This window comes from Pteropus alecto, unplaced genomic scaffold (assembly GCF_000325575.1).
Source record: "Pteropus alecto unplaced genomic scaffold, ASM32557v1 scaffold269, whole genome shotgun sequence".
Lineage (NCBI taxonomy): Eukaryota > Metazoa > Chordata > Mammalia > Chiroptera > Pteropodidae > Pteropus > Pteropus alecto.
The window spans coordinates 2370362-2380156 of record NW_006443566.1 but is presented as its reverse complement, the minus strand read 5'-3'; the positions used below and the strand labels follow the sequence as shown (position 1 = coordinate 2380156).

General features: G+C 50.5%; 1 long non-coding RNA gene across 1 annotated transcript in view; it reads right to left on the bottom strand.

The window, feature by feature from the left end:
• The window catches only part of LOC112472843, a 45244-nt gene that overhangs the window by 17714 nt on the left and 17735 nt on the right, over positions 1–9795 (bottom strand). The window contains exon 2 of the long non-coding RNA XR_003043787.1: positions 7424–7529. This is a non-coding gene — a long non-coding RNA (uncharacterized LOC112472843). The remainder of the gene's footprint in view (positions 1–7423; positions 7530–9795) is intronic.

The window sequence follows — 9795 nt, the reverse complement described above, 5'->3', positions numbered from 1 at the left end:
GAGAGAGAGAGAGAGAGAGAGAGAGAGAAGACAACTAAACACAGGAGCGACCAGACTCCAGGCCTGCATGCACGTTCCCAGCTTTCCGCTGGGGCCGTGGAGCCTGCCCCTCACTGGGAAGGTGACACAGTCTAACGCACTGAGCTCTGATCGTCGAGGAGGGTCACATGTGGAAGGACGGGGAGGGGGTTTAAGAACTGCAGGTGGGCGGCTGGATGCCAAGAAGCTTGCGGGGAGATGCAGCTCCTGTGACAGGCTGTGAGGAACCGTTCAGAAAAAATGGGTTTTCCAGCTCTCCGTGGGCTTTTCCCTGAACTCTTTCCGTGTCCACAGGAGCGGGGAGCACACGAGGAGCCCAGGGATAGGAGGCCCTGCCACAAGCTCCCATGGGAACGGCTCCTCTTATGTTTTTCTTATAGCTTTGTGACCATGTCCAGTTTTAGCTGCTCAACGGTTTTTCTGAAGGCACATTTACCCCATCTCTCAAGAAACAGTTTTAAAATCATGAAATCAATACTTTAAGGTCAGAGCCCATGTGAATTTCACTGAGGAGCTAGAAGAACCGTATCCATGCAAGAGAGAGTCCTACATGCTTCCTTTTCTCCCCTCCCAGAAATTCCCTTTCTCTGTTCTACAGCTGCCAGAAACTTCCTACTTGTTTTGTAAGCTCTTCCTTTAAGTAACTGAACTAAATGGATTTTATTGCACACAATCACAATGGCCTTGAGTTGAACAATGAAAACGTTTGACTAATTTTCTGCAGTTATTATACAGAGAGTAGAGTGCCAATTTAAGAGCCTGGGACTGAGGTTCCTTTGGGGACAGAAGCTGGAGCTGTTGACACCCAGCTGCCCATCAGAGTTGTGCTTCCCGCTGTCTGAAACGTGACAGCTGAGAATGGAGGCCATAAAGTCATGCTTGGAGAGAGGAGAGGGGGCCATGGCTGCTCCTGGTAGTGGGAGGCTTGGGGGCGCGTAAGAATTGGCTCGAGAACCCAGTCTTTATTTTCTCTCCATCATTTTTTCCTAAATGAGCAAGTGCCCTGCTATAGAAATGTCAAGCATTTTCCAAATGACGTTCCAGGCAGAGTCAGTCAACTCACATTTCTGAGAAAGCACTTAAAACCAAACTTTAGGAGCACATGTCAGCATATTGGAGACTTTGACATTATTAAAGGTGCAGGTGGCAGCTGGCACTGGTGAGTGGACATGGCAGGAGCTGGCACCAGCCAGGAAACAGCACTTGGCTCATCAGCCCCTAAAAGAACCATCACGGTGATGAAAGAAGCTGAGAGAGATGGGCCATACGTTGGGAAACACTTATTTTTACTCCATATTAGGTGTGAACTCCCAATATATGAGGGAGCAGATGACCCCAGGCTGCTGCTCAGGACCCCAGGTGACGGGATCCTGATGCCTTTCTGGCTGGGCCAGAGAGCTCGCCCTTGAATGCAGGGTCTTTCCGACCTTCTGGAAGATGCCCAGGCTGGACCTCCCTCTCCAGACCACAAAGTTGCTAGGAGAAAGCTGTGCGGGTCACCTGGGGTTCGAGCAGAGCCAGCGCCTCGCCCACCTGGCGTCTCTGCACACAGTCCCTGCGCTGCCTCGGTGGGCCATCCTGTCCCCTGACCACCCCACCGCCCAGCAGCAGATGTGTCTCACCCGGAACTCAGGGCTGAGCTGTAGATCTTGTTTCAGGAAGCGACGTGGCCTCTGCCCTAATTGTAGGGGTGGGAGCACAAAGCAGCCACAGGCCTTTCCCCTGCCAACAAAAAGGCTGCAGTTAGGTCCTCCCGGTTTCATTTCAAAGAAGCCTAAAAAACCCCCTCATTTTGCCTAAGTGCTGCCTTCACAGAGTGAAAATGGAGACTTTTATTTGTCTCTGCTTGCCGCTTTCTCCGCCCCACCTGCTTCTGAGGTGGTCTAATGGGTAAATTACTCACGTCCTGCTAATCAGTTCCAGGGCTGGGATAGGAAAGTGAAGGGCGCCAGTTGCCGCAAGGGCAGACGGCACTTTGTTGAGCTCCTCCTCCCAGGGGCCGTGAACTTGGGGCACTCTCTACTTCCAGTTAGGACCTGGGCTGCAGCTGAGTGCCTTCTGGGGAGCACGGATCTGAGTTCAATTGGGGCTCCTTTGGTTAAGAACTCTAAACATCACTTTCCTATCCAGGCCTCTGGAATTGGCCATCAGGGTCTGACCTGGGGTAGGAGGAAGCTGTCCCTGTCACCCCCACAGCTCCTGGTGGGCACGGCAGGACCACGAGGCCATACATGACTCAGCTGCACTATATTTTAAAGGGAGTATTTGTTTGATTAAAGTTAGAAAGTTTAAAAACCTAGTCTTAAACTTTTGAGTTCAGCTTTCAGTAAATTTAGCATTCATTTTTAACTTGAAATGTTTGATCCCATTTTGAGCTGTCATCTTATCCAGCTGCTCCATTTAAAAGCTTGGAAGGCTTTGTGGATCTTCCATAATATTCTTAGCTTTGCCTGCAATTCAGTCCAGGCAATTTTCCTCTCTGTCTCCCTTTCCATCCAAATGCCCCATCACCTTGGGGGGAAAATATGACTTGAGAAATAATACTCTGTGTTTGACTGTGAAGTTTCCTCAAATGTAAATATTGAGACTTGGTTCACGATATATTCCATTTTGCTACCTATGCTTTAACTGTGTGCTTTGACTATGTGGCATAGGAGTTGTTAGCGTCCAGAGCAAGCTGCCTCTTTCACCACACCAGGTGGGATATCTCAGGAAGAGCTCCTTTCTCTGCGTCCATTCTTCTGTCTGGAGGGCATGTTGAGGGCATGTTCAGAGCATGCATTAAAGTGGGCTGCTGGCACTGCACACTGTCCCCTTGGAAGTTTGGTGGCTCATCTGGAGCACCTCCACCTCTGTCCATCCCTGAGCTGACCTGAGGCTCCAGCTCCATCCTGCTGCTCGGGTCCCTGGGAGTAAAGCGAGCCCACTTGCTTGCCTAAGGCAAGCCCCTCCCCCGACACAGTCACATACTTCTGAACCTCCTCTCCAGAACCCAACTTCCATCTGTTGCTTAGTACCTGAATGTCATCGACATGTAGCTCATCTTTTAGGATCTCTCCAATGGCATGTTATATCTCATTAAGCCGTTTTTGTACTGATGGATATTTTCACGAGAAGTGATTTTTCAGGTACGACTTGGAAGATAATTCATTGCTGGACAATTAGGGAATCTTTAAAGTTTAAACACACGCACGGTATGAACTTTTTCAAAAATAAATCATTTGGAAAGTCTTTGGACAGTTTTTGGTGAGTCCTCTTTTCATGTTGTTCCTGGACTATAAGCGATGGTCATCAACAACGATGAAGGGACTTGAGTTATCAGTTAAAGGCATCCTGAGTGTACCCCCTGTTTACAGGCCTAAGCCACATTTATAACTCGGGGTCCGCCTCGGGCAGCCTCGGTTTGGCTTGCTGAAAACCAGTAGCTGTGTAACGCTCTGACTGGGCAATTTGAAAGTTGCCCTTTGGGATCTATGTATTGTAATTTTGAAACCTTAATTTTGAAACCTTAATGAGCAAGTTTATTCAATGAAGAACAAGCATAGGGAATTGCTCAGAGCTAAAGAAAAGGTCCACCAGGCCAATTACGCCCGCTCTGGACCCCTAACAGCTCCAGTGGCGGGCACGTCCGCCTGTGAGAAAAAGTCCGTTCCATTTCACTGTCTGGTCTGTGTGTGTGTCGGGGAGCAGGGATTTCTGCTTTCACTCATGTCGATTTATTTTTCTTTTCCTTGGTAATTGTTAAAAAACAAAATAAAACGTCTTGTAAACTTTCTGGAACTTCTGGAAACGTCCTTTTGCTGAGGACTGCTGAATCTGAGAATAGTGGCGAGCAGAGCTGGAAGCCACCCCTCCACTGCCCTGTTTTTCCTGGGGTGTGTCTGAGTGCGCACGGGTCCCCCAGGAGGCCGTGAGGAAGCGAGAGGCCATCCGTGGGCAGTCAGCAAAATAAACCAAGCCGGGCTGGGTTTGTGTTGGCAGGAGGCACAAGAAAACCTTGACGATGGCATTAAAGGATGGCTACATCATAATGGGAATGAAATTCTCTTCAATTCCAATTACAAAGAAAAAAAAATCACTAACAAAATGTTAAAATGTTTTAATGTAAGAGTTTATACAACCAAAAGCCACCATTTTAAGCGTTGAAGTCCAAGTACATTGAGGCAGTTTCCAAATGTGAGTCCACTTCAGGGGCATTTGATGTGGTCATGGTGAGGATTCTCTTCCAGACAAGTGTCCTTTGGTCCTGGGTGAGGGCTTGTGCTAGGTGGGAGACCTCTTAAAAAAAGGGGGTGGGGGGCAAACTCGATTTGGTCAGGGTAGAAACTGTCTTTAGTTTCCCTCTCCAGCTAACTGCCAGAGTGTCCTTGGCTCTGGTTCCAACCACTTCATTGGTGACCACTGAGGACACCTGGCCACCCTTTGGGGCTCGGTCCTGATGTCCACCTGACACTAACTGGGCCAGATGCAGACTCCTTCCCCCTCACCACCCCACCCCAGCTCTCTGGGTCTGCTTGGGCCGTGCAAGGGATGAGAAGCCCTTGTTATGTGAGGAAACTGTGGCCTAAAAAGCCTTCATACACCAGGCCGTGCGTAAGCCCGTGGGGTGAGAAATCTGTCTCTCTCTTCAGAATCCCTGTCATTTGTTTTCCTTTGTTAACCCATTTACATTGCCCTTGGCTGGACCTTGAGTTGGCTGTAGGTGACAGAAGAAAGGACTTCCACGTGAGCCGCAGGAGGAGGGCTTGGGGGTCTTCGTAGGTCCTTCAGCGTTGGCACAGGCCTCTGAGGTGGGTAGATCTTTAAATGGTCTCTTATGCACCTCACTGCAGCGTCTAGACATCATCTCGACCACCCCAGCACGGCTCTCTTGTGAAGTCCTGCGTGCCTTACTTGTTGTCATTAGTACCCACGGTTTATTTTCCCCATGTGGTCTTGCATTATTCTGGGTCTGTGTCGCATCTTCTTATGAGACCATGTCCTGTCCGTCTGTCTTCCCTGCCCTAACTCCCCAACCTCATAAAGCCTAGAGTCTTCTGCCCTCCGAAGGTGAATAATGAATATGTGCCGAACCATTTACTCTTTTTAAATTAATTTACTGACCTATAGACACCTTCTTCTAGAAAGCATTTAAGGTGACTCATTGCTATATAAAATACAGCTGGATGGAATAAATTATTTTCTGATTAAATGATTCTAGTCCCCCTGCCCTCCAGATCTGGGGACCTAAGAGTTGACACATACAAGATGCCTTCTACATAAAAATAGGTGCATAAACAGTCTTGAAATATATACATAAAGATGCAGTCTTGAGTATCATACTCCTGAGTCTAAAAAGAAGTCAGGTGTCTTGCACCTAACTTGGGGTGTAAAGGGGGCAGACCAGGAGCTCCTTCTTGCCTACACCCCTTGGTGAGGTGGATTTAGGAGTGACCTGCACCTGTGGATTCAGGTGGAAACTCTTAGACCTTTATGCTAAGTTGTGACCTCTGAGTGACCTACTGAGACCCCCCCCACCCCCAAGAGATTCAGGTTTGTGAGGATTTGAAATAACTATTATTTGCATGGCGTTGCTTACAAAGTTTTACAGATGAAGGATGAACTTAAGTGCTTTGTGGAGTCATTGCTGAGTGATGATTTACAAGGCATTGCTTAGAAATTGTCCCAGCAAAAGTCCCTCGGTTCTGAACACACATTTGTGTGTCCGTGTACTAATGTTACAAATAGTATTCACAGTAGTTTATTTGTTGGTGTCCACCTCCTTCACTTCTGGGGACACCAGTGAGCCCAGTGCTAGCCAAGAGACAGCTATGATGTGTTAGTCCATCTCTGTAGACAGTTGCTTATTAGTGAAATGGATCATAGCCAGATTTGGAGAGTCTTAGAATAACCTGAAAGGGACCTTCTCAATTATCCATCCCAACTTTTTAATCTAAGAGGAAAAAGTGCTTCTAGGCCTCTGGTGGATTGGAACTCTGATGTGCCTCTCCTTAAAAGAACTTTAAGACTGTTGCTGCTGGCCAAGGGACCGAGAAGTTAATAGCATGACCAAACTCTTAAAGCCTAGAAGGTTCTCAGCACTTTCTAATTTTCATGGTCTCTCCTCTTCTGACTTGATATTTGTTTTCCCAATTGCTTTCTCTCAAATGAGCTGATGCTGCCTAGTTTTGAGAAGCCGCACAGGCTCTCTAGACTTGGCTAGGCCTTCTTGGTACACAGTCCGCATCTGGCTATGACCCACCTGTTCCCCCGCCTGTTTCCCGGATGCCCTACTAAAGGAGGGGAGGAGTTCTTCCCTCAGAGTGGGCGGGAGGTAGGAGCCTGCCAGAAGTTGCACAGCTGGGATCATTCAATGCGAGCCTGGGGCGGGCAGGCCCAGCCCCAAGTGGAAATTGTTCTCCATCAAATGCAGGCCAGCTCCATTTGCCACACCTTCTTCACACGAAATATTCTCTCGGTTTTTTTGGAAAGTAACTTTACACTAGCCCGACCAAGTTGAAGCGAGGAGTTGAAATTTTAGCTTGGGTGAATTGGGAGGCAGAAACAAAAATGACACGGTGCAAGATATTATCCTTTTTGCCCATTCCGACGCTGATTACATGGCCCCCAGCTGGAATGTGGAGCACGCACCGCGGAGCACACACTGAAGCAGCTGGAATTTATCAGTGGACCCCATATTAACCCATTGGTTCCAGGAGTTGGGATTTCCTGAACCAAAGCACTAATTTTTGCACATTTTGTTACCTTCTCATTCTGACTTTTCAGGAAGCAGGGAGCATGTGTGGGCCAAAAGGCCCCCTGAGGTGGCAGCAGATCCCAGGAGCTCAGAGGGAAAGGAAAAGACAACTTGAATAGCCAGTTTCTTCATTGTTCCTAGCAGGGATGCGGAGGCCTCCACGTTCCTGCCCAACGCTATACCTTTTCCTCCAGCCTTTGGAAAACAAAACCCTAAACAACATTGATCCTCATCACTGCTCCCTTACATAAACGTGGGGATCTTGCACTGGAGAGGCAGAATTCCCACTTTATCAGGAGGGGTGCCGTCAGGTCCCAAGGGAGCTAAGTGCCCTCCTTCCGCTGGACCCAGAGTCTGTGAGTGCAAGGGCTGGGGGCGGGGTGTCAGAGGAGGCCAGACAACAGCAGGCAAACTTCTTACGCTCTTTCATGATTGGCTTAATGCCGCTCTTGTCCCTTTTTCTGAGAGTTGCACAGAGCTCACCCACAGGAGCCCACTGGTAGCAGGAAACTAAACAGGAAACTCAGTTACAGTAAGATGGAAGGCAAATTCACACCTCGACCAGTTAGTCTGTTTCCACCTCTGAGAGTTGCTAATCAGCCACAGCACCCCTAGTTCATGGAACACAATGAACTCGAGAACTCATACCTGAGAAATCCTAGTCCAGTGCCGAGCGCGGTTTAGGATCCAGTCAGTGGTAGTTCCTGCTGCCCACTTAAGATCTCCTGCATCTTATGCTCATGTAGAACTTTTCCTACAAAGACGATGACGGTTCATGGTCAAGTGACTGGTGAGTAAATAGTGCTGGTATTTTCCAATGAGTTGCAAATGTTCAGGACACTGTGGCCAAGTCTACACATATCTGGAGCATATTTTGCCCTCATGTACCCCCGCTGCCAATTTCCTAGACACCCCCCACCCCCGGTGGACCCCGCCTCAGCCAGGAGATCAGAGGCCTCCGTTTTCAGGAAGCATATGGGCTGGATGGAACTGCCCATAAGACCCTCCACACGTCCCACCACGGCTCAGGGGAGTAGGGTGAGGCACCCAGGATTTGAGAGAAAACAGCAGAACCCTTGGTACTGGCCTCGTAGCCTAGAGGGGGTGGCTCTCTCCCAGTGCATGGGGCCTTTTCCAAACTGTTATGGGGCCCCAGGGTTTCAGCGCTCACGTGCATGAAGGAAGGCAGCTGTCTGGAGACCAGGACTGAGGTGGAAGCAGCGGTCCCCCATCTTCCGGCTGCCAGCTGGTGACAAAAAAGGAGGGAGTGCAGCAGCGTCTGCACCAGCAGCCGAGGGAGGCCTGCGCGAGGATTCGGGGGGAAGGGGGGCGGCTCACACTGCCCATGGGCCCAGGACAGAGGCCTCCATGCCATTCCAAGAGCTGCGATGACGGGAGGCCCCGGGGACAGCTCCTTGCCGCCCTCCACCCCGGAAGCGCTACCATTTATGGGAGCTGGGCAGTCCTATCCTGTGTCGTGCAAACTCCCCCAGGACCTGAGCACTGGGAGTGTATAGACCATAGACTGGTTTTCTCTAGGTCAGGAGCCCCTGGGGTGCTGACAGGGAGGACAAAAGACGGAGACAGAGGAGCCCGCCGCCATATTTTACCTTCCTTACAATCACGCCCTGGGTCGCCCAGATAGCAAACGGTCAAGCAGTCTTTGAACAGAAGGAAATAAGCAAAGGAATCAAGGATAGCTACTACTCTGTCCCTTGGACCTGACTTTCATTTGCTTACGAGCGCCCTGAAAGACAGCCTAGATTTATTTAAAAGGCCAGGATGATTTATAAAGCTGTGGAGAAGCAGGTGGGAAAGTAGCAGCGCAGGCCGGCATGGAAATGAGATGAAGGCAGCCTGACCATGCAGCTGCAGGAGGCTCTGCCTCAGACCGCGGGGCTGGGACCCATCTCCCCGGGGGGGCTGGAGGCAATGGAGGGGGCGCCCAGGCAGGCAGAGGGCTGGTCACCCCACACCACCCAAACACCAACGAAAGAAACAGCAGCCCCGCACCCCCATTCCCCGGCTCCTGCGCGCTGCGGGAAAGCCTGCGGCGAGGCTCCCGGAGCGCTCTGATCGTTAATAGAAAGAAGGGTAGAGAATATTGAATTTCTGATTAGGCCTGCTGCTTGATGCTCATCAGCCCAGCTCTGATTCCTCACGGGCCACGGATCATTTTTATGACTGGTGAATAAATGATTATTATCTACATAATATCACTTCCGCAAAAAGGGCCCGGCCTTCCGTGACTCCAGCGCCACCCCGGGGGTGGGGGAGGGCCGGGCGCAGCCGCCGTTCTGCTCCATGGTGGCTCCAGGGCAGCCTGGCAAAGCCAGACATGGTCTCAGTGTGAGCGCAGGCAGCCGGGGCCCCGTGTTCCTCCGGGCCTGGCCAGTGGGTGGCCTGAATTTGGGGAGGGGCAGGGGCAAGGGTGGGCAGTGAAGTGCTTTCCTATGTTGTCTGTTATTGGCACTGAACCCCCTCCACTCTGCCCATGGTCCCTATACCCATTAAGGAGGGTGCAGGCCCCAGGCTCTTCTGGGAGGAGGGGACAAAACTCTTTGTCTGAATCACTTGTTTCTCCAGCAGAAACCAGGCCCCCTTCCTAGGTCCAATCAGCCTGTAAGGTTCCTGCAGGTGACTTGAGTTGAGTTGGAGTGAAAAGGGGCTGCTTTACTGTTTGATAAGCAAATGGGCAGGCACCTTCCTAAATGGGGTTCTGTCACAGCATTTCCTTTACCTTCTGTCCCTCCAGCCACCCTCTCTAGACCCAAGGGCAGCAGAAGCTGCAGGCTGCCTGCCGGGCTGGATAATGCAGGCACCGTGCCGCAGTCACATTTAATTTTCTTCAGCTGTCACGTCTCACAGACCCTCAGCCTTTGGAAGACTCTGTTCCCTGAAGAAGATCTCAGCCTTGCTTTCATGGTCCCCCTTCTGTGTGCCAAGTGGCTCTAACTGCTGACGCCTGCGATAGGGCTGTCAATTAGCCAGTGAAATCAGAGGGTGGACTGACGGACTGA